We start from the raw sequence: 27997 nt of genomic DNA, 5'->3' as shown, positions 1-27997 counted from the left end.
TGTCTCCGCTTCTCACCCACCTCCGCCTTCACACGCGCGCACACACACGCACGCACTCGCACACTCTCTTGGAGACACACAGACCCAGACACTCTCCGCCCGGGGAGAGCCGGGGGTGGGCTGGCAGGGGGAGGGGTACGCGAGGTGGGGGCGTGCGGTGCGGGGAGCGGCTGTTTCCCAGGAGGTGCTCGCGCGGGGCGGGCGGCCTTGGGGGGCTGCCGGCGGGAGGGAACGAGTGTGCTGGGGGGCGGTGGCGGTGCTGGTGCCGAGGACGGAAACTTGTTTGGGTGATTGGGGGAAATAACCTACGGGTTCACCTCCTCACAAAGTAACTTTAGAGCTGGGGTCCGGGGCTGCGGGGACCCAGAGCGCTGCCGAGGGTCGCGGAGGGGGCGGGAGGGGGCAGCTGCGTGGAGGAGGGCTCGCGGTGGGAATGTGGGTGTTTGGAGCGGCGGGCTGGGGTCGGGGCAGGCAGCGCGAGGGGCGCTGCGGCCGGGGCTCCGGCGCCGGGATTTGGGGCCGGGATCGCCGGACGAGTCGAAGGCGGCGGTGCCGGGCGCGCGGCGGGCGGAAGCCGGGCGCGGAGCGACCGAGCGGGGCCCCGCGGGGCGCGGAGACGCGCGCTGGGCGCGGAGGGCGTGTGCGGGCGTGGGCTGGGTGGGCGTCCGGGCTTTTTCCAGCCCGCGGAGGGACTGGGCGTTCGTGGTGCCCCGTGCCTAGCGGGACCGGGGTGGTCGGGCGCCGCTGAAGTTTGGGAGACTAAGAAGCACCGAGTTCTTGGGGGAGGAAAAGTGTGCTGGCGAGGAGCGGGATCTGCTGGAGCAGGCTGGTGTTTCTGCCTGTCGCAGCAGACCCAAGTCCGTGGCGGCGGCTGGAGAACTTTTTTTGGAGACTTGCCGCCTCCCTCCCAAACGTCTGGGGGCCGCGGCTGCCTCGGCACCGGGCGGGGCGGCCCCCGAGGGGCGGTGGTCGTGGGGCGCGTGGAGTGGGAGTTGTGTGAGCTGCAGCGGCTGGCGGGAGGAGGTTTGTCTGGGGGTGCGCTAGGAGCAGTGGTCCGAAAAGGGATTTGCCGGAAGGGGAGAAGCGTTGAGTGGGGAGACACAGGTGTTAACTCCGGTGGGAGCCCAGAGGAGGCCTGCGAGAAGAGAGCCCCTCCCGTCCCGGGATGCCACCGTCACGGCACACTGCGAAGCAGGGCTGTTTGCTGCTATTCTTACGTACTTGCAACGGTGATTTGGTTGTTACTAAAAATGAGAGCGAATAGTGACTGTGACCACTGAGGAAGAACCCCTCTTTTCTGTGCAGCAGATCAGTGACTCCCAGTAACCACCTCCACTCTGAGGTTTGAGGCTTATCCTTGTCATTGAACGCGCTCTGCCTTTCCGAGGGGGTTCAGACTGGGGGAAAAGTCTGAGAGCATCTTTCAAGAGCTACTTTGGTTACCTTGCGCTCGGAAGTAGCTGCCTGAATAAAAACCCAAAACTGAGACGACCGAGTTTCTCTCCTTGCTTTGGGGAGTTAGTAGGCTTCTGAAAGTTTCTTTTGCCCTAGGGATGAGAACGTGTCCTAATCTTCGTGTTGGCAGCAACACACACAATTCCCGTAGGATTTAGGGGTGGCAGGCCTTGATGTAGCAAAACAAACAAAATTAACGGAGCGATGCTGGTTTTGTTTTGTTTTCCAGAGGTATTTTCTGAGGAGATAGATTTAGAATTTAGTTGATGTGCCATGAAAAATACAAAAGACAGTATTCTAGCCTTGTTAAGAAATAGCAGTTACTAGAACTTAAGTTTTGAAATAACAGCCCAATTTATGTGCATTAATCATTTGGTTGTAATAGACCTGAAAAGATAAAAACAAGATGTTTTAATGATTACAGAGTATTGGGATCTCATATTACTGAGAGTGAAGGAATTGAACTGTATTGAGACCTTTCGGGGTGGTTGAATTTCAGAGTCAAAGTAATGTTGGATTTTAGTTAGGTTTCCAGGAATAGTTGAATCTAATCTGTATCCTGATAACTTTGTAAAAAAAAAATATTATCTGAGATAAAAATGAGAATGTAACGTATTTGTGGTCCTTTCTAGCCTAATTCTGTGATTCTGCCATGAAAAATAATTGCCACTTTTGCTGTCCAATCTACCAAACTGAACACCAAGTAACATCTACTCTTGTAAGCAAAGTGGTGAGGGTTCTGCTAGATGGTGCTATTTGATTTAAATATGTTTCTTCCATTCATTACAATTGGCAGCAGGAATCCTGGACTAGCTTGCCTTATGAACTATATATAGATGAAGAGGCCACTTTTGGGGAACTGACAATGACTGCTCTGAGTTAATTGTTGTTGCATTAATTTCTGGGTGAACGCTGTTTAAATCTAAGACAAACATTGAGGTAGATTCTATTTCATACAATAAACTTAGTTTCATTTTGATGAGAGCATTGATTTGATCTCTCAGTTTTCCCCTTTATTATTATTCACTTGGGACTTTAATGGCACTGTTCTACAACAGTGTGCTAACTTCTGAAGATAAGAATCTTGAAGTTGTCTTTAAAGTGGATATTACCAGATTAAAAATAAAACATAAGGTGGCATATTTAAAAGGTACCTGAGCAAAGAAGTGTTCTCTTTTAGTAAGGAAATTAGAATTGTTCTGATCTTAAAAATCACAGACATAATTTGTTTTTCAGTAATAAATATGTAAGTATTTTAATAAAAAATTCTAAAAATGAGTTAAAATGAATAATGGGATGTATATGAAAATACTGGTTTTGTAATGTGTCAGGAAATGCATTTTCTAATGAGTTCATGGCCTGATAGCTGACAACTGCTTATTATATCTTTGCTTTCTCTTTCATTAAGAACCCACTATGTGGAATACTTGAAATTAATTTGTAGGTTTTTTATAGCAGGTATAGTTTCAGTATGTGGTTCTGAACATAAAAATGGCCAGAGTCAGGTTAATTGTTTATTTTGTTGTTTTAAAGATGGGACAGATCATGTCTATACAAATATTTTGATTAGGTTTAATTGTAGATGGAGTGATTGAAAACCCTTGGTGGGAGGTGGGATGTTTGTATAGAAATTTAAATTCTGATCCTGTTAGGTCATTTCCCACTTTAGCAGGCTTTCTTTGTAACACTGATCACAATTGTAATTAAGTAACTATGTAATTGCTTGCCTAATGTCTGGCTTCCTCTAAAATGTAAGTTTTTTGAGGGCAAGGTATGATGCTTCTAATTTCTTCTCTGAGGTATCCTTGACATTAAGAATAATGCTTTCATACGTCTGAAGCACCAAATAAATACTGTTGAATAAATGAAGATGTTAGACTCAAAGGAATTTCTTTCAGTGTGGAAAAAAAAAATTATTTCAGTGACCTCCAAAATAGGGACTTTGAAAGTTTGAGTTCCACATTCTCTAGGTTAGTTGTATTTCAAAAATAGCCAGTGGCAACAAAACAGTAATTATTATTTATTTCTTATTCTATGTGCCTGTCGCTGTGCTTGGCGCTTTTTGTATATTTTCTCTAATTCTCCCAACAATTCTGCAACATAGTAGTGTTTTTTGTTTTGTTTTGTTTTTAATTAAATAAGAAGACCCAGGGACACACTGCTAGTTGGATTTCCAACAACCATTTCTCTAACTTTAGAACCTGTGGTTAAAGCTGAAAGATACATTTTTCAGTGTACCAGATTGCCTTCCTGATCTAGGGTAGGATGCTACAGGTTTAGAGAACAGTATTACATAATCATATATAACACACTTTAGAAATTTAATCACATATGAATTCTCAACCTTAGGTGCACCTTGATGCTTATAACTTCCATTTTAACAGACTGTGGGCAAGGCATAGAAATTTTAAGAGTAAAAAGTTGGAAACCTAAAATAATGAAAGATGCTTGTTCATTTTTTTTTTTTTCATCTAGGAATTTTGTTTTACCATTCAAGTTTTGAGATAAGACATTGTAGCTGTGAACAATTGGTGTATGAAATGTTACTGAGCTTTAAGCCCCACTGTATGCCACATTGCCACTAAAAGAATAACTGGCACCTGTAAATAGATGAGTAGTGATACTACTCTTCGTAAACTAATTTTATCTTATAAAATTATATAATAGAACAGAGATGAATCTTCTATAAAGCAAAGTTGAACATAAGATGCACATACCAAACAATGACATCATATTAAGTAAACTTTTGAGAAACTACAGAAATCAAACTATGCATCTAACCTGAGTCTCTGTCTGAAAAGTAACTTTGGTTTTTCAATTATGAATCTTTTTTTAGTTGAATATACCAAGAAACAAGTACCATATGCTCATTTTTAAGTGGTTAAAGTCTAATGAACATTTAAATACTGCTCCATATAGTGAAGTGTTTATAGGAGTTAGTATCTGCCAGCATCATTTTATTCCCCTCTTTTTTTTTTTTTTTGTTACTCCCCTAAAAAAATTATAAACTTTTTGGGGCGCCTGGGTGGCGCAGTTGGTTAAGCGACCGACTTCAGCCAGGTCACGATCTCGCGGTCCGTGAGTTCCAGCCCCGCGTCGGGCTCTGGGCTGATGGCTCGGAGCCTGGAGCCTGTTTCCGATTCTGTGTCTCCCTCTCTCTCTGCCCCTCCCCTGTTCATGCTCTGTCTCTCTCTGTCCCAAAAATAAATAAACATTGAAAAAAAAATTAAAAAAAAATTATAAACTTTTTTTTTCTTTCTTCCTTTCTGACAAATAAAGACAAGTGAAGTTATACAAATCTCTTCAGAAACTTGATTGATGGGCAGTTAACATAGTTCAATCAAGCCTTTTGGGGAATGAAATTTTCAGTATTTTATTGACTCCCCCTTCCCAATCCTCAGGATGTTTCTTCCAGATACCTATGAGAATTTTTCTTTTGATTGATCTCTTTTCCATTATTGTAGGAAAATCTAAAAACCAATTTTTGAAGGAACAAAGCTAAAGAAAAAAATATGTAAGATGTTGAGAGTTAAAATTTAGTATTGTTTATCCAGAAATTTATTTTGGCTCTTAGAAATAGTATTAATGTTGTAATGTATGTTTTCACTGCAACGTGAAAAGTTTATTCCCAGTCTTTAGAACCAGTTCGCTATATAAAACCAAATCAGGATGAAAACATCGTTAAATTTTAGTTGCTCTGCAGTAGTGGACCAAATGTGTCTCACATTCTCAATTATTACTAGAAAAGAGAATTATGTTGTTTTAAAATTAAAACACATTCTGTGGGTAGGGGTTGAAATACCTGGGTTGCGGTTTATTAACATTTCAACCCAATAGGTTAGAGTTAAAAGTAAACTTTGGGAAAAAATAATTTTGAATTTAGAATCTTTTTTTTCCATAGAGATCACAACTGTTACATTAATGTTGGGGCTTAGGATTGAGGGTTAATGTACTGGATTTAGAAGACATGATCGTACTTCTCAGAATATATAGCTTAAAAATATGTAGTGAAGATAATTATAATTTTATTTTTGAAATATGTAGTGATATTCTCTACTAGGGTAATGTACATTATTGCTTTGACATTGGTATGGGAATGATGAAACATTTGCATGCTGGTGACGTTTGTAATTGTAATACGTGAACCTCTGTAAACATGCTAAAATATTAATTTTATTAATAACTTATTGTTTCCCTAGGGAAGGACTTAAAATAGCATTGGAGCAATAGAATAAGATATATTTGTTAATACCTGAAGAGAGTTTGGAATAAAAAATAAGTGCTTGGATTTAGATTTTAAAATTTACTTATCCAATTTTGTATATATTTTACATATTTAACATCTATTCATGTAAGGTTTTGTTAACATCTGTGTATAACTTCATATGACTAGGACTGTGAAAGTTATTTGACTGTTATACCAAAATCCTGTGTGTACTACCAAAATGATCTGAAGAGTGGTCCATCAAAATTTATGTCTTGTTTTCAGTAATGGTAGAGTAATAGTAGAAGCTATTCTTACCTCCCCCAAACTGTTTATCTTATTCACTGTGTGAGGACATTGAAAAACAGGTGGAAAAATGATCCAGCCGGGGAATAATAGGGTTTTTCCAGGTGACTTTTAATAGCTTTGCAGGCTGTCCAAATTTATGGTTGGTCATAATGGGTAACTGGTAATTTTTGTTAGAGTAAGTTAATAGTTAAAGATTTTTGAAAAGTGGAGCTAATAATGTTATTGGAATATTGACACAACTAAAAATTTATCTGGACTCAGAAGCACCTGGACAGTTCCGACGCAATGAAAGAATTAATATTCATTTCTTGTTCATCTTTAAAAGTGAACCCTAGTTGGTGTCACTTTTAGTAGTCACGAAACTACTCTCACATTTTACTTTAAGAATTTTGATGATTCTATTTGATTTAGGACCTAAACAGCTTTCCAGCAGTAATGAGCCATCATAGCATTTCACATCACAATTCAGCTGGAGTGAGCTTGAACCAATGACCTGGCAATCTCCTGTTTTTGATCTGCATTAATTTTGCTTCATGGAATATCATATAAATAGTTCGGCACAGAAAAAATTGTAGAGACTGATGTATAATATTTTATCCTTTTTTCCCTATTTTTAAGGATTTTTTTGTAATTGTAAGTATAAGACAGTTTTAATACCTATTATAGTTTTAAAATAAAATTTGTTTATTGAGAGAGACAGAGAGAGGGACTGAGGGGGAGAGAGAGAGACAGAGAGAGGGAGGGAGAATGAGTGGGGGAGGGATAGAGAGAGAGGGCGAGAGAGAGAATCCCAAGCAAGCTCCACACTGTTGGCACAGACCCCAATGTGGGGCTCCATCTCATGAGTCGTGAGATAATGACCTGAGCTGAAATCTAGCAGATGCTTAACCTACTGACCCACCTAGACACCCCAATAACTAATATATTTTAATTATTAATTAGTATAATCTAAACCATATTAAAATACTGGTGAAATATTTGTGAAGGTAAGAATAGTAGATGAAAAGTTATATGTGGCTCTGTCCATGTAAGCTCAGAGAGGAGTTGGTGCTCAAAACAGGCTCTTGCCTGAAATTGATATGGTTATTTTTTTTTAGTGATCTGATATTTGGCTTGAATCTTCTTTTATTTACCTACTTCAGGCTTGAGAAAGAACCAAAGCTACTTCACTGATAGAAGAAAGCTAGGTAAATTCATTATTCTATTAAACTTGATTTTATTTAAACAGGATTAAAATAAAGGTTTTCTGTAAAATAAAATCCTAAATACTTCATGAAGAGCTTGTGGAATTTTGCCATAGAAAGTTATTTTTTTAATATTAACAATGACAGCAGTGCTATCATTTGCGTATTTTGTTTGTTTTGGCCCTTTACTTGCATTGTCTCATTTAATCCCTCCAAGAATCCACTAGATTGTAGGTGCTATTTTCTGTTAATGTTACAGAAGAAACAGAGGCTTAAGAGTTTGTCATGCTTTTGGCGGCAGGTATTAAGACAGGAGATAGAAAATGGTTTAATTGATCAGGGTTTAAAAATAAATCTCACATAACAGGATGTCTGGAAGAGGTAGTTTCAGAGTTGATTCAGTGCCTCAAGAATATCAGGGATCATTTTCTTTATCATTCCTCATCGTTTCCCTCCAATCAACACAACATCCCTGCACCACATTCCCAGTATCACTTCCTTGTGCAGCCAAGTCAAAGGCAGGAAGAAGGGTAAGGTTTTTCCTTGTGTCTAATTAATTAAGGAAGAAAACCTTGAAGTTACTTAGCAGATATCTTCTTAGGCCATATGGAAGAGAATTGCAACATTTCCTACCCCTACTTTAAACCAATTACTGGCAAAGGTAATGGGATTATTATAATTGGCTTAAATAGGTCATCTTCATCCTCTGAATCGGAAACCTTGTCTCCATTGTGCCTGAACTACCTAAACAAAACTGGAGATCTTTGGCCAGGAAGATGTATCTTGAGGATATGGAGAAAATACAATGGGTCCCTCCTTTCATGGGTCTTACCTTCAAGGTTGAAGGAAAAACATATAAACAAGTAAATAAATGTGGTAGGCAAGTTCAGATAGTCAAAGGAGCTAAAAAAAAAAAAAAAAAGTAATAAAGTAGGGTAATACAGACCGTGAGTGGGAGGCGATGGTAGACTTGGTAGTCAGGGGAAGGTTCTTAGAGAAGGAGACATTTAAGTAGGGTCCTGAGTAATATTTAAAGTATCAGCCATGAGAAGTTTAAGGGTTAGAGCATTTCAGATAGGTCTAATAATTGAGGAAATCTTTTAGCATCAGCATAATTAATCAAAGATTTATAAAATATTAGTCAAATTTGGAAAAAGAACCGCTTCCTAGAGCCTGGCTTTGTTTTTTACTGAGGAATTGGATGGTGGGTCTAGTTTTTCTGGGCTTTCCTAGCTAATAAGATTGACTGTCTTTCATTTCCTGAACGCAGGGATGTACTTGTTCTAATAAGAACAGTGGAGCATATGGCTTTTATAATAATGTTGATAGAAATAGCAAAGATTTATTAAACACTTAAAACCTATCGTTTTGGCAAAGGATGGTACAACTGGTGTAATTATTTCTCATAAATTTCCCAGGTTGGATTAGACCCTCTTATTTATGTAACCTCTCCTTTTCCTTTTCACATCCATCATAAATTAATGAATTATTTGTATGATGTTTTGTTTAATGTCTCCTCTCCAGGTTAGATTGGAACCTCTCTGAGGCCAAGAGCCACAGTGTCATCTTCTCAGGTGTATTCCTACTGCTTAGCATAGTGCTTGGAATTCTGATTAGGTATTTGTGGAATAAATGGATTCAGGATGTAACCAATTATAAAAATATCTAACAGGATGTCACTATATCTGGTTTATTTTCTTTTCAATATTCTAATATTTGGTACCAGTATTGTGAGGTAATTTCTAAAGAAGAGTTTTCTATAATGTGGGAATTTAGTGGTCATTTTGTGAATTTCGGGACTATAGGAGACTACCTATTGTATTACTCAGAGAAATGTGTGTATTTTTAATATGAATTTTTAATATGGATTTTCAATTAATAAGGAGAATAATCTCCTTTTCTTGTTATTTCAACAAATTTAATAATATAAACAGAATTATACTTTATAGTTTCAAGGTATTTTAATATACATTATTTTATTGAAGTCTCATAATAATTCTGTGAAATAGATGATAATTCTCATTGACTTTTGATATTTATAGGTAGAAATTCTTACTCAGGTAGGGTAATAGAGTTGTGGGAGAAGTGAGGCATATTTAGATTTTCTTTTGGTTCCAGGGTCAGTGTTTCTTTTATTATACTATGGCTACCTCTTTTAAAATGAGAGATTAATGTATATTTTAAGAAGGCTTATGTATGGGTTTGATTAAACCTAGAATCATGGATTAGATAATAGTTAAAAGTATATGTCAGTAGTTTGGTTAAATGAAAAATATTGTTATAGTATGAGTTAAACACAATCTTACACAATTATTTAACTCCAAGAATGCTACATTATAAATAAAATCTGATTTTGGTTTGAATCCTTATGCTTTTGTTATGGAAGTTGGTTTGGAATTTGGGGTAGGTTGGATTTCTAATTTATGAACGTTTAGGCTCTTTGATCAAGGAACTCTTCTCTATTCCTTTACCAGTTAGTTTTGATTTGGAGAGCTGGAATAGCAATAGGGAAAGGGAACATCTGTAATAAGGAAGGGAAAGTCTTGATATGGATTAATGATAGACTATTCCCTTGTTGTTTTCTTTTTTATCGTGATAAAATAGTACAACATAAAATTTACCGTTTTAACAAGTTTTAGGTGTACGTTTTAATGGCACATTCACATTGTTATGCAACCATCACCACCATCCACCTCTAGAACTTTTTCATCGCCCCAAACTGAAACTCTGTACCTATTAAATAACTACCCACTTCCCCTTCCACCAGCCTCTGGCAACCACCATTCTATTTTTTGTCACATGAATTTGACTACTGTAGGTACGTGTATGAGTGGAACCATGCAATATTTGTCTTTTTGTGTCTGGCTTTTTTTTTTTTTTTTTTTTTTTGCTTAAATCCTTAGCACCTTCATGAAGTAGGTATAATTATCATTTTACATATGAACAGAGTCTCAGTGAAGTTATATACTTTGTCCAAAGCCTTAGTAAGTTGCATCGTCTGGATTCAAATTCAGATTTCTTCCTTCAGTGCCAATTTTAACCATTTTGCCTGAGTGTTTCATTGCTTAATAATGGGAAAAATAATGGGAGTTGTGAGGGTGGGGAGTGGGAGGGAGTTTGGTTAGTTCTCTTCTCATATATCCATCATTTTTAGTTGGGGTGGGATGCAATAGAAAAGAGAGACGTTAAGGAAAGCGTCTTACATCTGCCAAAAAGGTGGGCAGAATTATATAGCTACCAAAAGTACTCCACAGATAGATCCAAATTCTTTATGTGATATCTGAGATTTAACAACTTGAATGTAATGCTTGTCAGAGGAAGATGCCAATTAGGCGCTCAGGTTATAATTTCAGGTAAAGCATTTTCTCCATTCTTCTTGTATGTAGAGGTGAAGTAATCTGGCATAAATTGCTTTCCTTAGTAAATTTTAGAGTCAGAAATAAACAGATGAGGAATATGTAATGTCTCAAAAAAAACTTTCTTCTCTAATTATGAGTCTTCCAACCAGCATATGACTTGTTGGTTTTTTGTTTGTTTTTTGGCTAGGGCATCTGGAAAGTTCCATGTGCTCTAGGAGCAACAGTACAACCATACTGAGTCTAGTACTATAGTACTATAGTACATTTCCATAGTACTAAATATTAGAAAAATAGAAACATTTCCTTTGTTCATTTTTTACAGCATCATGAGCTGCTTGTCATTTATAACTGGATTAAAATTATGTGATGATTATGCTTTATTCAGTGCATTTAAGCAGTAGTAGTTATTATGAAGCTATTAAAAGTATTTCAATTAGCATTTTTAAAATCTTGATTTAAACTGAAAGACTGATATGGTTATTCTTTCATTTAGAAATACTGTAATGGAAAAACTTAAGTGAAGTTTCTTACCATTGAATACATTACATGCACACAATATATGTGTGTGTATGTGTATATAGTGGGAATAGTTTTTAGGTAGGAGCTCATCTTGGGAAATGACTTAATAATTCATTTTGAATTCAAATTGGTGCTGGGTCAATTATGTAAGTGAGTTGGATTTATAAATTCAGGACCAAAAAGATTTGAGTGTAGGCAAGTCTGGATTAAACATTGGTGCTGATGCTTTTCCATAGGATGAGTATATCATTAGCCAGAGAACTCATAGCAAGCATTGGCAAAAATGTTGTTAGTTGCCAATTATTTCTGTGTTTGTATTAGCTCGATCCCCAGCAGGATTGCTCCTTCAAAAGGAAAACCGGACAGAGTTCAAAGCAAGTATGTTTAAGGTTAAAACCCACCAGGGATGGAGGGACACCCAGGAGTTAGCAACAAGGGAAGCTTTACCCCTCTTAGTTCTTTTAAAAAAAAAAAAAATTTTTTTTAACGTTTATTTATTTTTGAGACAGAGAGAGACAGAGCATGAACGGGGGAGGGACAGAGAGAGAGGGAGACACAGAACCGGAAGCAGGCTCCAGGCTTGGAGCCATCAGCTCAGAGCCCAAGGTGGGGCTCGAACCCACGGACCGCGAGGTCGTGACCTGAGCTGAAGTCGGACACTTAACCGACTGAGCCACCCAGGCGCCCCTACCCCTCTTAGTTCTGAAGGGGAAAGGGGGCAGTCTACCACAATCTGGTGAGTGCTATGGTCATTGCAGAAAGACCACCCTCCTGGACCTGAGATTTTATGAAGAGGGCCACTGCCACTGTCAAACCCCCTGTAAATAGAGGCTGAAGGCCCAGCAGAGAAGAGATCTTCTCTCTATTCCTGCCATCTCATAAGCTGATGCCTCCTTTCTGTAGAACCCAACTGGAGTCCAGATGGCAAGGGAAATGAGATAATATACTCTTTAGAGATCAGCCTCTTAGGTCACAGCAGGACAGAAAGGGTAGAGAGTAATCTGTTTGGGATGCTTGAGTGGCTCAGTCGGTTAAGCGTCTGATTCTTGGTTTCATCCCAGGTCTTGATCTCATGGTTCATAAGATCCAGCCCCGCATTAGGCTCTGCACTGACAGTGTGGAACCTGCTTGGGATTCTTTCTCTCCCTTTCTGCCCCTAACCCCCTCAAGCTCACATGCTCTTGCTCTCCTTCTTTCTCAAAATAAATAAATAAACTTAAAAAAAAATGAAAGAAATGTTAACTGTCTCTCTTTGTCAGCTTACCTTGATCCTCCTGAATCAGATCTGAATAACAATGCAGTCTCTGCCCACCAGGACTTTACTTTCCAGATGGGACTCAACTATTGGTCCCGTTTTTTTTGTTGTTGTTGTTGTTGTTTTTTTAAGTTTATGTGCAGCTGAAGCAATCACATGAGGGAACTCATGTTACCTTGCTAGGAAACAAGCACTATGCGTATGTAGAAGGTGCATGGGAATTCTGAAAAGAGGCATGAATCCAGCATAGGGCTATGATATTCTCAGGAGATATTCCTAAGAGGATGTTTTTTAAACAAGAAATAAGCATTAGCCACATTTGAGTTTGATGGGGGCACAGAGTAAAGAGTATTCTAGGAAGTGAGAGAAACATGTACAGAAGCAGGAAAGTATTAAGGAGTATGCTATATTCGGTGAACTATAAGAAAGTTTGGTATGACTGGATATGCTGTAGAATAGGTGTAAGATAGGCTGCCAGATACGTTTGGCTAGTTAAACAGGAGCTATTTCAAGAATGACCTTGAATGACAGCTTGACCTGAGAGAGAAGCAATTTTAAGCAGAAAAGTGACATCATCTGAGGTACATTTTAGAAGAATCATTCTGGAAGTAATATGGAAGGTGGGGTAAAGGGTGAGACAGAAATGTTAGAAAGCTATTGTAATAAGTAAGCCGTGGTAATAATACATCATGTTTCTTTTTTTTTTTTTTAATTTTTTTTTTTCCAACGTTTATTTATTTTTGGGACAGAGAGACACAGAGCATGAACGGGGGAGGGGCAGAGAGAGAGGGAGACACAGAATCAGAAACAGGTTCCAGGCTCTGAGCCGTCAGCCCAGAGCCTGATGCGGGGCTCGAACTCACGGACCGCGAGATCGTGACCTGGCTGAAGTCGGACGCTTAACCGACTGCGCCACCCAGGCGCCCCAATACATCATGTTTCTACCCTAGTGGCAGTCCAGCAGATGTCTTAGGATATAGAATACAGAGGACTTGGTGACTTAAATGTGAAAACATTAGAATTTTTAAGATGGCTGTAATTATGGATAGAAGTTTCATTCATAGCCTTGGAGGGACTACAGAAGGAACAACAGATAGGAGGTGTAAGGAAGAAGATGATGAGTTCAGTTTGAGGTGCCATTCATACCTAGAGATGGAGCATGTTCAGAGGAAATCAGATGTGTTGTTCTTGAGCTGGGCTGGGAGTGTAGGGAGGTTTCTAGGCTGGAGGTACAAAATCAAGAAAGGATGGGGAAAGAGAAGTAACACTTGTAAGCATAAGGTACCTGTGTTTCAAGCATTGTGCCAGACACCTTTGTTCATATTTTATGTCATTCTTTAACCAGTGCTGTGAAATTGGTAGTATTATCTCCATTTTGATGAGGAAACTAAAGCTTTAATAAGTAAGTTAGCCAAGTCACACATGTCAAACCAGGAATCTGAACTCAGGTATAGCTCATTCTTTGTCTCTTAAAAAAAAAAAAAAAACAACTTTAGGGGTGCTTGGGTGGCTTAGTGGGTTTAGCATCCGACTTTGGCTCAGGTCATGATCTCATGGTTCATGAGTTCAAGCCCCCCTTGGGGTAAGCATGAGCCCTGCTTTGGGTGAGCCCCAGTTCTATCTTTCTTCCTCTTCTTCTCTCTCTGTCCCTCATTCACTTGTGCCCTCCCCCCCAAAAAAACTTTATTGAAGTATGACATTCATGCAAGAAAAGTGCCCATATCATATGTGTACAGGTTGATGAATTTTCACTAACTGAACACACCAGCATGACCAAATACCCACATCAAGAAAAAACTTCACCAACACCCCAGAAGCTGCACACATACTGTGCACCTTCAGCCCCTCAACATTTAGCAGCAGAAATTGGTTTTCTTCCTTATACATGGCCTAATTTTCTTCACTAGTATAATCAGTTAAAGCCGTGAGATGGGAATGAAATCATCCTTCATGGGAATGTCCAGGGAGAAAGTGTGAAGAGACCACAGATGGAACATTAGGGAATATTTAAGGGACAAGTGGAAGAGGAATTTGAGGCAGACTGAAAAGGAATACCAAGGAGATGAGAGGGAAACTCCTAAGGACTGGTGTCACAGAGGTCAAGGAAGGGGACTTTGGTGAATGGAGGCCTGAGTTACTGAGTTATGCCAGCTATATAGTAGAATGAATGAGGAGGTTAAACAAGGGTCCAATTTTTAGAATAAGAGATTATCTGTGAATTTAGGGAGAATAGTTTCACTGGAGTGGACCTAAGCTAGCATGCAGTGTTTTAAGGAATTGAATATAAAGAAGGAAGGTGGAGACATCAAATGTGGACAGCCTCACTTGAGAAAGGAAGCAGAGAAAAGACTAAGTACAGAAAGATTGAGATTTTTTACTTGGCTAATTTTGTATGTGCGGGTGTTAGTAGGGGGACGCTATTTGATTCTGTCATCTTGTAAAGAAGTTTTCTAGAAACAAAGTTTCATTAGTACTTTAGTTGTGTGGGTGGAGAGGGGTGATTTTGGAGAGGTGGGGGAAGCTACCTTGATCAGCTAAGGCAAGCTTCTGAAAGCTAACAAATTCTGTGTTCATCCTGAGGCTATTTGGGATCCACTATAAGGTTTTTTACTTTATTTTTGAGAGAGACAGAGAGAGAGAGACAGAGAGAGAGACAGAGAGAGAGACAGAGAGGGAGAGAGAACATGCGTGAGTGTAAATGAGTGGGAGAGGGGCAGAGAGAGGGAAAGGATCTGAAGCAGGCTCTGTGCTGACAGCAGTGCAAGGCTGGAGCTCACTAACGGTGAGATCATAACCTGAGGTGAAGTCATGACCTGAGCTGAGGTCAGCTGCTTAACAGACAGAGCCACTCAGGTGCCCCTCACTGTAAGGTTTTTAAGCAGGGAAGTAACTTGAACAGAGTTTACTCTCTACCCTTGTGAAAACAGGAAATAAGTCGTCCGAGATGTTAAAAAATGTCAATTCCATTTTACCCAGATGTAATAACGCACAGATGAGTTGATAAATATGTTTTGTTAGTTTTAATAGGACAAACGTAAGCTCAGAGGAAAGCAATGGACATATTGAAATGATATGAAGTATGGTTTATTATTGATCTTCCATTTTTATGTAACATTTCACAATAAAATTTGTAACACTTTTGCACTGTCAACAGGCAAGTTTACAAAATATGTTGTGAAATATTTGTAAAACACTAATTCCATATTATTACTTATTTAAAAATATATTTCAGTTAATTTTTATTTATTATTTTTATTTTGTTTTATTTTTTAATTTTTGATACAGAGGGAGACAGAGCACGAGTGGGGGAGGGGCAGAGAGAGAGAGACACACACACACAACCTGAAACAGGCTCCAGGCTCTGAGCTGTCAGCACAGAGCCCCATGCGGGGCCTGAACTCATGAACTGTGAGATCATGACCTGAACTGAAGTCAGACGCTCAAGAGACTGAGCCACCCAGGCGCACCTTCAGTTAATTTTTAAAGTATAAGTTAGATTAAGTCCTGTGTAACATATCATTCATAGCATAATTGCCTTTTACATAAATCTCATTACTGTTTTATTGGAGGTTTGAAATGTAACTGATAGGATTAGGGTTGTTATTTATTTTTTTGTTATATAGTTAAAAGATATATTAAGTTTTGTCAATATGTATTTTATATAATTCACAACATCCAGCATGAGATGAATTAAAGTTTACAACCATTGCTATTCTAAGCAAAATCCCAAAGTAGTTTCCCTTGGTCATTAATATAGCAATTCTTGCATTCAGGTAAAATCAACAATGAAGAGCATATGCAGGTCAATTTGATTTTTCTTGTGGGAACTTGAATAAAGTGGCATTTATTTGAAAGATCTTCCAGTAAGGGCAGTGGTCTTGATATGAATTAGAAAGTAACCAATTATTGATTGGAGAGGCAATGATGGTCCTGGCTTAAAGATTGTATAGCCTACCATCTTTGAATGTTTTCTTTCTAAGTGCTTATTAAATATAGAAAAATCTACTTAAATTCATGAGGCTCTGTATGTAGTAAGTCCATTTACCTTTGCTGGTTGGTTGCTTATATGGTGCATAGTAAGAATTTATACTATGGATATACTTCTTATTATCTGTTTTGCTTCTCCTCTTGCCAAGGCTAGGAACTTTGAAATATGTAAGTTACTTATGTTGTGTAGTAGTAGCCTGCTGTCATTTAAAATACAGTTGAGGGAGGGAGATGCTTGCATTGAACTAAACAAAAACCAAGGTGAAAAATATCTTATTTTAGGTTTACCAGGCCTTTAAATTATTAAAGATGGCTTTGAGATACTTTGCTATGTTGTCTATTTTATTACATTTTTTTTCTTGCTTACGGTTATTGTGGAAGTAATACATAAATTAAACAATGATCTTTTTACCTATGTGTTGAAGAAATTATAAAGGCAAAGTAACAGGTACAGGTACAAAGTAACAGGATTTTGCTTCTCCGTGTTATCTACCAACTCATTTAAGTAGCTTTAGCCCAAATAAAATAGTCTAAATTATCAATTCTAATCAGAAAATATCATTCTTGGGGCCCTGGGTGGCTCAGTCAGTTGAGCGCCTGACTTGATTTCGGCTCAGGCCCTATTCTGACAAAATATAGCCACTGTCGCATGCTTTGGGAGATCTTTCAGTTTCCTAAGCTATATTGCTACTGGCAAATGCTGCCTAAAATTGTGACATTTGGGCAGATCAGAATGAGTTATATAGAAAGAGGAAAGGAATCAGTAAAAATCTAGGGTTAATAATTACTTAGATTTCTTAACAAATAAGATCCATTAGCAAAGTTGGAAGACACTATAAAGGACAATTCTTGAACTTGTTTGATTTTAAATAAAATAGTCTACTTTAGGTAAATTCTAATAAACTGATATTATGTGAAATATATAGCTTATCAGTGAGAATATTTCAATTTTAAGTCTAATGAATTACTACTTGTGTGGCTGAATTGGGGGTTTCTGACCTTCTCTTCCAGCTGTTGATGTATTGATGGGGATCCCTATAATCATAATTTATTATGAGCAAAGGAGACTCATTTTTCTGATGTCTGAAAGTCATGGGAGCCCTCTCTATTCCCTCTATGTCTACTACTATATGACTAGTTCTCCTCTGGCTGACTTCCAAGTTACATTTTTCATTCAATGGAATACTGAGATTGTTGGGGTGTTTAGATATATATATACATACACACACACATACATATATACACATATATATATGTGTGTATATATATATATATATTGTGTTGGTGACTGATAGTATTTTATCTTGCTGATTTGATAGTGTTTTTATCTTGTTGTTTGACATTAAAATGAACTCAGGAAGACCTTTGTCTATTATTGGGAGATTCTAGATGTATTTATTTTGCTTGACAAAGAAGGCTACAATTTTAACAAGTTTATTAGCATATTTTAGAAATATAAATATTTTGATCCAAATTGGAGGGTCTTATAATTTAGAATTACTTTCTAAGACCTCTTTTCTTCCAGTTATGAGAGAATTATTCATTTAACTTTTTTAAAGGCAGAAGTTGAATGCTTTTTGAATGTGCTGTTTCCTAATTGTCTAAAATGACAAGAGATAACTTATAGCAATGTACTAGGCTGCTAAAATAGCTGACTGGAGGGAGTGCTTTTTTTTTTTTTTTTTTTTTTTTTTTAACTACAAAGGGCATAAGATATTCTATTTTAGTGATAGGTGTATCTGCATAAAACTCAATTTTACCTGTAGTCAGGGTTTCTTATATATGAATCTTTCAAAGTAACCAGGCTGCAGAGCTTTATACCAAAAGCAGTTTTGTGGTTTGACAGTGTTCAGATTGCTTGTTTTGCTTTTATTTATTTGCATATGTAATTTATTGTACCTGTAAAAAGGGAAGTTCTTATAAAAAGCAACAAAACAGGAAAAACAAGCAAGTTGTCATTTCTTCTGGTAGATTGTGATGTAGAGATTAGTTCAAAAAATTAAGTTTGAGAGATTCCCTTTAATCTTGGTAGAGTTTTGATAGGAAGTTGAACATGTAAAAGTAAAAGTATTTTCTTTAAAAATTAAATTAAAAATTAAGCACATTATTTACAAGATACTAAGAGTAAACTTACAGAGTACATTGGCATCAGTATTTATTGCATGTGTTGAATTCCAGAATATAAATTATAACTTTGTTCCATAAAGGCCAGTAATTTTAAATACATGTTTATATAGTATTTATCCATACTATGGGTCATGGATTATCACTTTATTTTGAAAAAAGAGAACTATGTTTTCATATTTACAAACTGAGAAAAAAGAATTAAGAAAAAATTGAAGAGCCAAATGGTTTAACATCATATATCATTGATTTTTGGATGTTCTTGTTTAAAATAATTTTATATTATGGTTCTGATTATGTTTTTCTACTTTTGATGTAGCTTTGTAAGGATTACTATTAAGACTTTCTAATTCACATAAGTGAATGATATCAGAGATAATCTTGATTTGACATAAGATCAAATCAAAGACCATTTTTTTAAGTTTATTTACTTGTGGGGAGGAGGGTAGAAAGCTGGGGGTGCTGAATGTGAGCCAGTGAGGGACAGTGAGAGAGGAAGAGAGAGAGAATCCCAAGCAGGCTTGGTACTATCAGTGCAGAGCCCAAGCCTGACTCAGGTCTCGAACCCAGGAAGCATGAGATCATGACCTTGAAATCAAGAATCCGATGCTCACCCAGCACCCCTCAAAGACGATCTTTTGGAACCAGTTTTAAATCCTTGAAGATAGAACTTCTCATTTTTCTATTTAAATTAATGTAATATAAGAAAATTCTGTTTTGGGTTTTATCTTATCATCTTCCCAAGTTACATAGAACCAACAGGGAGGAGAGAAGCAAAGTCGTGGATATTATCCCTCCCAAGTTACCTACAAATAACTGGTTCATTGTTTCTAAAGGAAGGGGAAAGGATATGTTCTAACTTGGATGATGGTTTCTTCTATAGATGTGTTGAAACCTGGAAATGGAAAAAAATCACATTAACTGAACTGTGTTTGGATAAGGTAGATGACTTTCTATTTTTTAAAGTTCTTTACTGGAATGGTTACTGGAACACTTGAAATGGATAAGCATTACTGCCTGAAGCTTATTAAGGCAGCCAGGAAATCTTTCACCCTTGCTTGGCATAAGTAAAGATACTTTTCCATAGGATATTGCCAAAGATTCATTTGGCTTTGCAATCACCTGGACTGTTGTGATTACTTCTTTAAGGCAATAATTATACTCTATGAAAATATCAATCATTACTTTTAAAATCTGGTCATCTAAAAAAGATGAAGGGTTAATGTATAATTTCTTAATAAACTATTAACATACTTGAATGACCTAAGGAAAATAAGATATTAAAGTAATGACTTCATCATCATCTGGCAGTCCGAATGAGGTAGATGTTACACTGTTTTATCCACAAAGAATCTGAGGATTAAGCAGTTAGAAACTTAAGGTCATACATTTCAGTATTTATAGAATATATGTGAACACTTTTTCCATCAAACATTTGTTTTTTAATGGATATAGAATTTCAGTGTTACTAGATGAAAAAATTCTGGAGATGTTTCACAACCATGTGAATATACTCAATACTACTTACTGTACACTTAAAGATGGTTAAGATGTAAATTTTATGTTATGTATTTTTTTTTTACCACATGCAAAAATACTATTTAGAAGCGATTTCATTTTTGTTTATTAAATACATTTTCAGTGAAGAATAACAGGATGTAAAATGTTCACTATTTTAGTTTGTCATCCAAAGTGAAACTACTGAAATTTTATTGCTTAAGAGTAACCTGAGTTTCTACTAGTTTTGGCCTGAGCTATAAAAAACCTAGTTTTTTTTTCTTTACTATCAGAAAATTGTTTTTCTTTAAAAAATCTAGTCAATGATAGAAAGTTAAAAGATAAGATATAAATGAGAATTATGGTAGCACAGAATGAGTGTATTTCAGTTTGTCACTCTGAATGAGAAGTACACTTTTCAATAGAGATAAAATTCAAATAAGCTGGCTCACTTTTAGAATTACATGTTTTTGACTATGTGAAATGTCTTTTTTTTTTTAAGTTTATTTATTTTGAGAGAGAGAGAATGCATGCATATATGGGAGAGAGGCAGAGAGGGAGAGAGAGAATCTTCAGAAGGCTCCTAGCTGTCAGTGCAGGGTGGGAAGGCTTGATCCCACAAACCCCTGAGATCAAGACCCGAGCCAAAACCAAGAGTTGGTTGTTTAACCCACTAAGCCACCCAGAAACCTCTGTAAAATGTCTTAAAATACAATTATTTGGGGGTGCTTGGGTGGCTCAGTCATTTAAGTAACCAACTCTTGATTTAAGCTCAGGTCATGATCTTACTATTGTGAGATCCAGCCTGAGTTGGGCTCTGCACTGAGTGTGGAGCCTGTTTGAGATTTTCTCTCTCCCTCCCCCTCTGCTCCTCCCCCATGCACTGGTGTGCTCTCTCTCTCTCTCTCTCTCTTTCAAAAATATACAATTATTCTGTGGCTGTTTTTCAATAGTGAGAGTAAGGCATTTGTTTTCAAATACACTGAAAAGTGTGTACTTGGTAGGAGTTGTATAGTTTGGTGATGCCAAGTTAATTTTGATGCCTTTTCATGTGACAGAACAGAAATACAACATCTCACTCAACTAAAAAACAACCAACCCATGGAAAAAGCCAGTCTTTTTTTTTTTTTTTTTGGTGTCTCTCTCATGACTATCAACATTTATTTTATGTACCTATATTTTCTAAAACTATTACCCTTTTTAAAAAATCTTTTAAAAAGAAAGATTGATAATATTGAGCCAATCATTCATTTAGAATTTGATATTTTAAATTATAAGATTTGGTGCATTTATCTCTGTAACTGTGCATTTATTTATTTTGGCCATAATTGTAGAGGTCCAAGTTAATAATATTCCTCAGTTCGTGGCACAGTATCATCTTTGGTCCATCTCAGGCCTTTCTGCTATTTAATTCACATTCATTCACTCATTCATTTGTTCTTATCTACTTTCATGCCCCATTTCTACAACTCCAGCCCCATAGGTCTATCCAACTTGCCATATATATGTGTGTGTGTGTGTGTGTTCATATGCATGTATACACACACACACACACAGTCTCTATAACTACTGCATTGGAGATTTGTTATTTTGCATTGTCTGCTTGAGAATTTCTATCTTTGAGGTATTTCTTTTTTCCTTTTTTTTTTAAAGAATTATTTATTGTCAGATTGGTTTCCATACAACACCCAGTGGTCATCCCAACAGGTGCCCTCCTCAATGCCCATCACCTACTTTCTCCTCTTAAAAAGAGAGAATCTAACGTATCTGAAGCTAGGATAGTTCAGATGAAATATTTAAGGACAAATACAACCTAACTCAGTGATTTATAGGAAGTAAATAAGTTTAATGTGTTGAAAGCATTGAGAAATCTAAGGGAGTATATTATTTACTCTTTTATTAACTCATTGACTTTTTGTAACTCACTAAGTAATTAAAAGATAAATAACATTTTCCATTAAAAACCAAATTTGGTTATTCTTTGCAATTGGTTATAACATTGCATGGGACCTCATAGGATTCAGTAAATGTATGGTGTCTGTTTAATGCCACACCTACCAATTTCCTTTCTTTTCTTTTCTTTCTTTCTTTCTTTCTTTCTTTCTTTCTTTCTTTCTTTCTTTCTTTCTTTCTTTCTTTCTTTCTTTCTGATTTTATTAAGTGATCTCTATACCCAATGTGGGGTTCAAACTCACAACTCCAAGATCAAGAGTTGCATATTCTGCCAACTGAGCCAGCCAGGTACCCCCACATCTACCAGTTTATAAATTGCCTTGACCTTTTGCAAAACTTAATTCATGCTTGGGGGCCTTAATTGTTCAATATGATTTGGACATCAATCAAGCAAAAAGAATTTATTTCATAAGCAATAAAATATGTAGTTTCCAGTTGATAGTCTGGTTGGTGACAACCCTCCCCCTTCAACATTATCACTTTTTTTCTTTTTTTCTAATCTTTTATTTATTTTTGAGAGAGACGGAGAGAGAGAGCAGATACATGTGAGCAGGGGAGGGGCAGAAAGAGAGGGGAACAGAGGATCTGAAGCAGGCTCTGCATTGACAGCAACAAGCCCAATTCAGGACTTGAACTTACGAACCGTGAGATCATGACCTGAGATGAGATCATGACCTGAGCTGAAATCTGACACTCAACTGACTGAGCCACCTAGATGCCCCCAACACTATCACTTTTGATCCACACTACTATTGTGTGTGGTAAGCATGTCAGATTTATCTCTATTTTAATAAAGGAGAAGTTGAGACTGAAGACTTCAAATGACTTGCACAAAGTTACTTTGCTGTGAAGTCATTGTCAGGACTAGGACAAATCTTCTGATTTCTAGGCCAATGTTCTTAATTCTGTAGCTGTGTTTCCATACTCTTTTCCTGAAAGAACTGAAGGAGGTGACAGTATGAAATCAGGCCATCTTAAAGTGGCTCCATTACTAATGTTTCTATTTAATGTGGCATAACAAATGGTTTTTTTATGTTTATTTATTTTGAGAGAGAGAATGAGAGGGAGAGAGAGGGCACATGTGCAAATGGGGTAAGGGCAGAGAAAGGGAGAGAGAGAATCCCAAGCAGGTCCCTGCTGTCAGCACAGAGCCTGACATGGGGCTCAAGCTCATGAACTGTGAGATCATGAACTCCTGAAATGAAGAGTTGGACATTTAACTGACTGAGCCACCCAGGTGTCCCAAAAAATGTTTTATTAAAAAAGAAAAGTGCTATTCCTTTTTTTTTTTTTTCAACGTTTATTTATTTTTGGGACAGAGAGAGACAGAGCATGAACGGGGGAGGGGCAGAGAGAGAGGGAGACACAGAATCGGAAACAGGCTCCAGGCTCTGAGCCATCAGCCCAGAGCCTGACGCGGGGCTCGAACTCCCGGACCGAGAGATCGTGACCTGGCTGAAGTCGGACGCTTAACCGACTGCGCCACCCAGGTGCCCCAAAAGTGCTATTCCTTTTGACAAAACTTTGAAAATCATTGCTGTGTATCATTGTTGCTGCTGCTTTTGTTTTGGGATGGAAGCTCTAAGTCTAATTAATCAATGTTAACTCTACAAAATAATAAAAAAAAGTCTGTTATTCCTGATATACTTGGTGCATTTAAATCATCTATCTTGTCATGTCACACTCCTCATTACATTTAGATTAAACTCAAACTTTTTATTGTGGCCTGTAGGACCATGAATGATCTGATTCTTGCCTAAGTCTCTCTCCTATAAGACAGAGTGAAATTAATTAATAATTAGTAGACTCCAAACTCCAAGAATGCAGAGACTATGTTTATCTCATTTACTCTTGAGTCCTTAGTCACTTTGCACATAGTTGGTCCTTGGTAAGTATGTATGTATGTATTTATTTATTATTTTTAAACTTTATTTATTTTGAGAGAGAGAGAGCATGAGTGGGGAAGGGCCAGAGAGAGAGGGAGACAGAGAATCCCAAGCAAAGCAGGCTCTTCACACTTGGCACACAGAGCTTGACATAGGACTAGAACTCATGAAACCTTGGGACCATGACCTGAGCAGAAATCAGGAGTCAGATGCTTAACTGACTGAGCCACCTAGATGCCCCTCTGTTTATTTTTACATGTCTTGTTATCCCAGCATAATTAGTATAGTTTTTCTCCTCAGCTTTATGGAGATATAATTGACATATAATATTATGAAAGTTTAAAGTGTACAACATGCTGATTTTATATACTCATATATTGCAAAATGATTACCACCATAGTGTTAGCTAATACCTGTATCACTTCATATAATTACCATTTTGTGAGAACATTTAAGATCTTCTCTCTAGTAACTTTCAAGTGTGTAATACAGTATTATTAACTATAATTACTGTGTTGTACATCAAGTTTCTATAACTTACTCATTTTTTTAAATTTAAATGAAGTTAATACACAGTATAGTATTGGTATCAGTAGAACCCAGTGATTCATAACTTCTATATAACACCCAGTGCTCATCTCAACAAGTGCACTCCTTAATGCCCATCACCCATTTAGCCCATACCCCCACCCACCTCCCTCCCAGCAACCCTTAGTTTATTCTCTGCGTTTAATAGTCTTTTATGGTTTGCCTCCCTCTCTTGTTTTTATCTTTTTTTCCCCTTGCCTTCACTTATGTTCATCTGTTGTGTTTCTTAAATTCCACCTATGAGTGAAATCATGTATTTATCTTTCTCTGACTTCACTTAGCATAATACACTCTACTTCCATCCATGTTGTTGCAAATAGCAAGATTTCATTTTTTGATTGCCAAGTAATATTCCATTGCCAAGTAACATTCCATATATGTATATATGTATACACACACACACAATGCAATATATATATACATATACATATACACGTATGTACATATATACATATGTACATATATACATATATATATATACACACAATGGAATATATATACACACACACACACACACACACACACACCACATCTTCTTTAACCATTGATCTGTTGATGGACATTTGGGCTCTTTCCATAATTTGGCTATTGTTGATAGCACTGCTATAACATGTGCCACTTTAAATCAGCATTTTTGTATCCTTTGGATAAGTACCTAGTAGTGCAATTTCTGGATCGTGGAGTAGTTCTATTTTTAATTTTTTGAGGGACCAGTATACTGTTTTCCAAAGTGACTGTACCAGTCTTCATTCCCACCAACAGTGCAAAAGTGTTCTCCATTCTCTGCATCCTTACCAACATCTCTTGTGTCCTGAGCTGTTCATTTTAGCCCTTTTAACAGGTGTAAGGTGGTATCTCATTGTGATTTTGATTTGTATTTCTCTGATGATGAGTGTTGAGCATCTTTTCATGTGTCTCTTAGCCATTTGGATGTCTTCTTTGGAAAAGTGTCTATTCATGTCTTCTGCCCATTTCTTCACTGGATTATTTATTTTTTGGGTGTTGAGTTTGAGTTCTTCATAGATTTTGGATCCCAACCCTTTTTCTGATATGCCATTTGCAAATATCTTCTCCCATTCCATCAGTTGCCTTTTAGTTTTACTGATTGTTTCCTTCACTGTGCAGAAGCTTTTCATTTTGATGAGGTCCCAGTAGTTCATTTTTGCTTTTGTTTCCCTTGCCTCTGGAGATATGTCTAGTAAGAAGTTGCTGTGGCTGAGGTCAAAGAGATTGCTGGCTGTTTTCTCCTGTGGGATTTAGATGATTTCTTGTCTGACATTTAGGTCTTTCATCCGTTTTGAGTTTATTTCTGTGTATGGTGGTAAGAAAGTGTTCAGTTTCATTCTTCTGCATGTTGCTGTCTAGTTCTCCCAGCATCATTTGCTGAAGAGACCGTCTTTTTTCTATTGGATATTCTTTCCTGCTTTGTGGAAGATTAGTTTGCTATATAGGTTCTGGGTCCATTTCTGGGTTCTGTATTCTGTTCCATTGATCTATGTGTCTGTTTCTGTACCAGTACCATGCTGTTTTGATGATTATAGCTTTGTAATACAGCTTGAAGTCCAGAATTGTGATGCCTCCAGCTTGGTTTTCTTTTCAACATTACTTTGGATATTTGAGGTCTTTTGTGGTTCCATATAAGTTTTAGATGGTTTATTCTGGCTCTGTGAAGAATGCTGGTGCTATTTTGATTGGAATTGCATTGAATGTACAGATTTCTTTGGGTAGTATAGACATTTGAACAATATTTAATTTTCTAGTTCATGAGCGTGGAATGTTTCTCCATTTTCTTTGTGTTTTCTGTAGTTTCTTAAAATTTTTTTTAATGTTTATTTATTTTTGAGAGACAGACAGACAGTGCGAGTGGGGAGGGGCAGAGAGAGAGAGGGAGACACAGAATCTGAAGCAGGCTCCAGGCTCTGAGCTGTCAGCACAGAGCCCAAGATGGGGCTCAAACTCACGAACCATGAGATCATGACTTGAGCCGAAGTCAGATGCTTAACCAATTGAGCCATCCAGGTGCCCCTCTTCAATTTCTTTTATAAGCTTTCTATAGTTTTCAGTTTTCAGATCTTTTACCTCTTTGGTTAGGTTTATTACTAGTTAACTTAGGGTTTTTGGTGCAGTTGTAAATGGGATCAGTTCCTTGATTTCTCTTTCTGCTGCTTAATTATTGATATATAGAAATGCAACCAATTTCTGTATGTTGATTTTATATCCTATGACTTTACTAAATTCATGTATTAGTTTTTTTTTTAATTTTTTTTTTTAATGTTTATTTATTTCTGAGACAGAGAGAGACAGAGCATGAACGGGGGAGGGTCAGAGAGAGGGAGACACAGAATCTGAAACAGGCTCCAGGCTCTGAGCTGTCAGCACAGAGCCCGACACGGGGCTCGAACTCACACACTGCGAGATCATGACCTGAGCTGAAGCCGGACACCTAACCGACTGAGCCACCCAGGCGCCCCAATTCATGTATTAGTTTTAGCAGATTTTTGGTAGAGTCTTTTGGGACTTACGCGTCATCGAGTATTGTGTCACCTGCAAAGAGTCAAAGTTTGACTTCTTCCTTGCCAAATTATGTCTTTTATTTCTTTTTGTTGTCTGATTGCTGAGGCTAGGACTTCCAGTACTATTTTGAACAACAGTGTTTAGAGTGGACATCCCTGTCGTGTTCCTGACCTTAGGGCCAAAGCTCTCATTTTTCCCCATTGAGGATGATATTAGCTATGGGTTTTTCATACCTGGACTTTATGATGTTGATATATGTTCCTTCTGTTCCCACTATCTTGAGGGTTTTTATCAAGAAAGGATGCCGTACTTTGTCAAATGCTTTTTCTGCATCTGTTGAGAGGATTATATGGTTCTTATCCTTTCTTTTATTAATGTGATGTATCACGTTGATTGGTTTTTGGATATTGAACCAACTCTGCAGCCCAGGAATAAATCCCACTTGGTCCCGGTGAATAATTCTTTTAACGTACTATGGGATTCAATTTGCTAGTATCTTGTTGAGAAATTTTGCATCCAGTTTCATCAGTGATATTGGCCTGTAATTCTCCTTTTTAGTGGGGTCTTTGGTTTTGGAATCAAGGTGATGCTGACTTCATAGAATGAGCTTAGAAGCTTTCCTTCCATTTCTATTTTTGCAACAGTTTGAGAAGAATAGGTATTAACTCTTCTTTAAATCAATGGTAGAATGCCTCTGGGAAGCCATCTGGTCCAGGACTCTTATCTGTTTGGAGATTTTTGATAACTGATTCAATTTCTTTACTGGTTATAGGTCTGTTCAAAATTTCTATTTCTTCCTGTTTCAGTTTTGGTAGTGTGTGAGTTTCTAGGAATTTGTCCATTTATTCCTGATTGCCCAGTTTGTTGGCATATAATTTTTCATAGTATTGTTTTATGATTGTATTTCTGTGGTGTTGGTTGTGATATCTCTCTTCTTCATTCACGACTATCTATTTGGGTCCTTTCTCTTTTCTTTTTGAGAAGTCTGGCTAGGGGATTATCAATTTTGTTTATTCTTTTGAAGAACCAGCATTTAGTTTCATTGATCTGTTCTACTGTTTTTGTTGTTGTTTCCATGTCATTTATTTCTGCTCTCATATTTGTTTTATTCTCTTCTGCTGGTGTTAGCTTTACTTGCTGTTCTTTTTCTAGTTCCTTTAGGT

General features: G+C 37.4%; 1 protein-coding gene across 4 annotated transcripts in view; it reads left to right on the top strand.

Moving 5' to 3' along the window:
* Positions 1-27997, top strand: part of SSBP2 (single stranded DNA binding protein 2) — a 318553-nt gene that overhangs the window by 145 nt on the left and 290411 nt on the right. The window lies entirely within an intron of this gene.

The sequence above is a fragment of the Prionailurus bengalensis genome, chromosome A1 (assembly GCF_016509475.1).
Source record: "Prionailurus bengalensis isolate Pbe53 chromosome A1, Fcat_Pben_1.1_paternal_pri, whole genome shotgun sequence".
Lineage (NCBI taxonomy): Eukaryota > Metazoa > Chordata > Mammalia > Carnivora > Felidae > Prionailurus > Prionailurus bengalensis.
The sequence above is the reverse complement of the archived record's forward strand: the minus strand, read 5'-3'. Positions and strand labels throughout refer to the sequence as shown.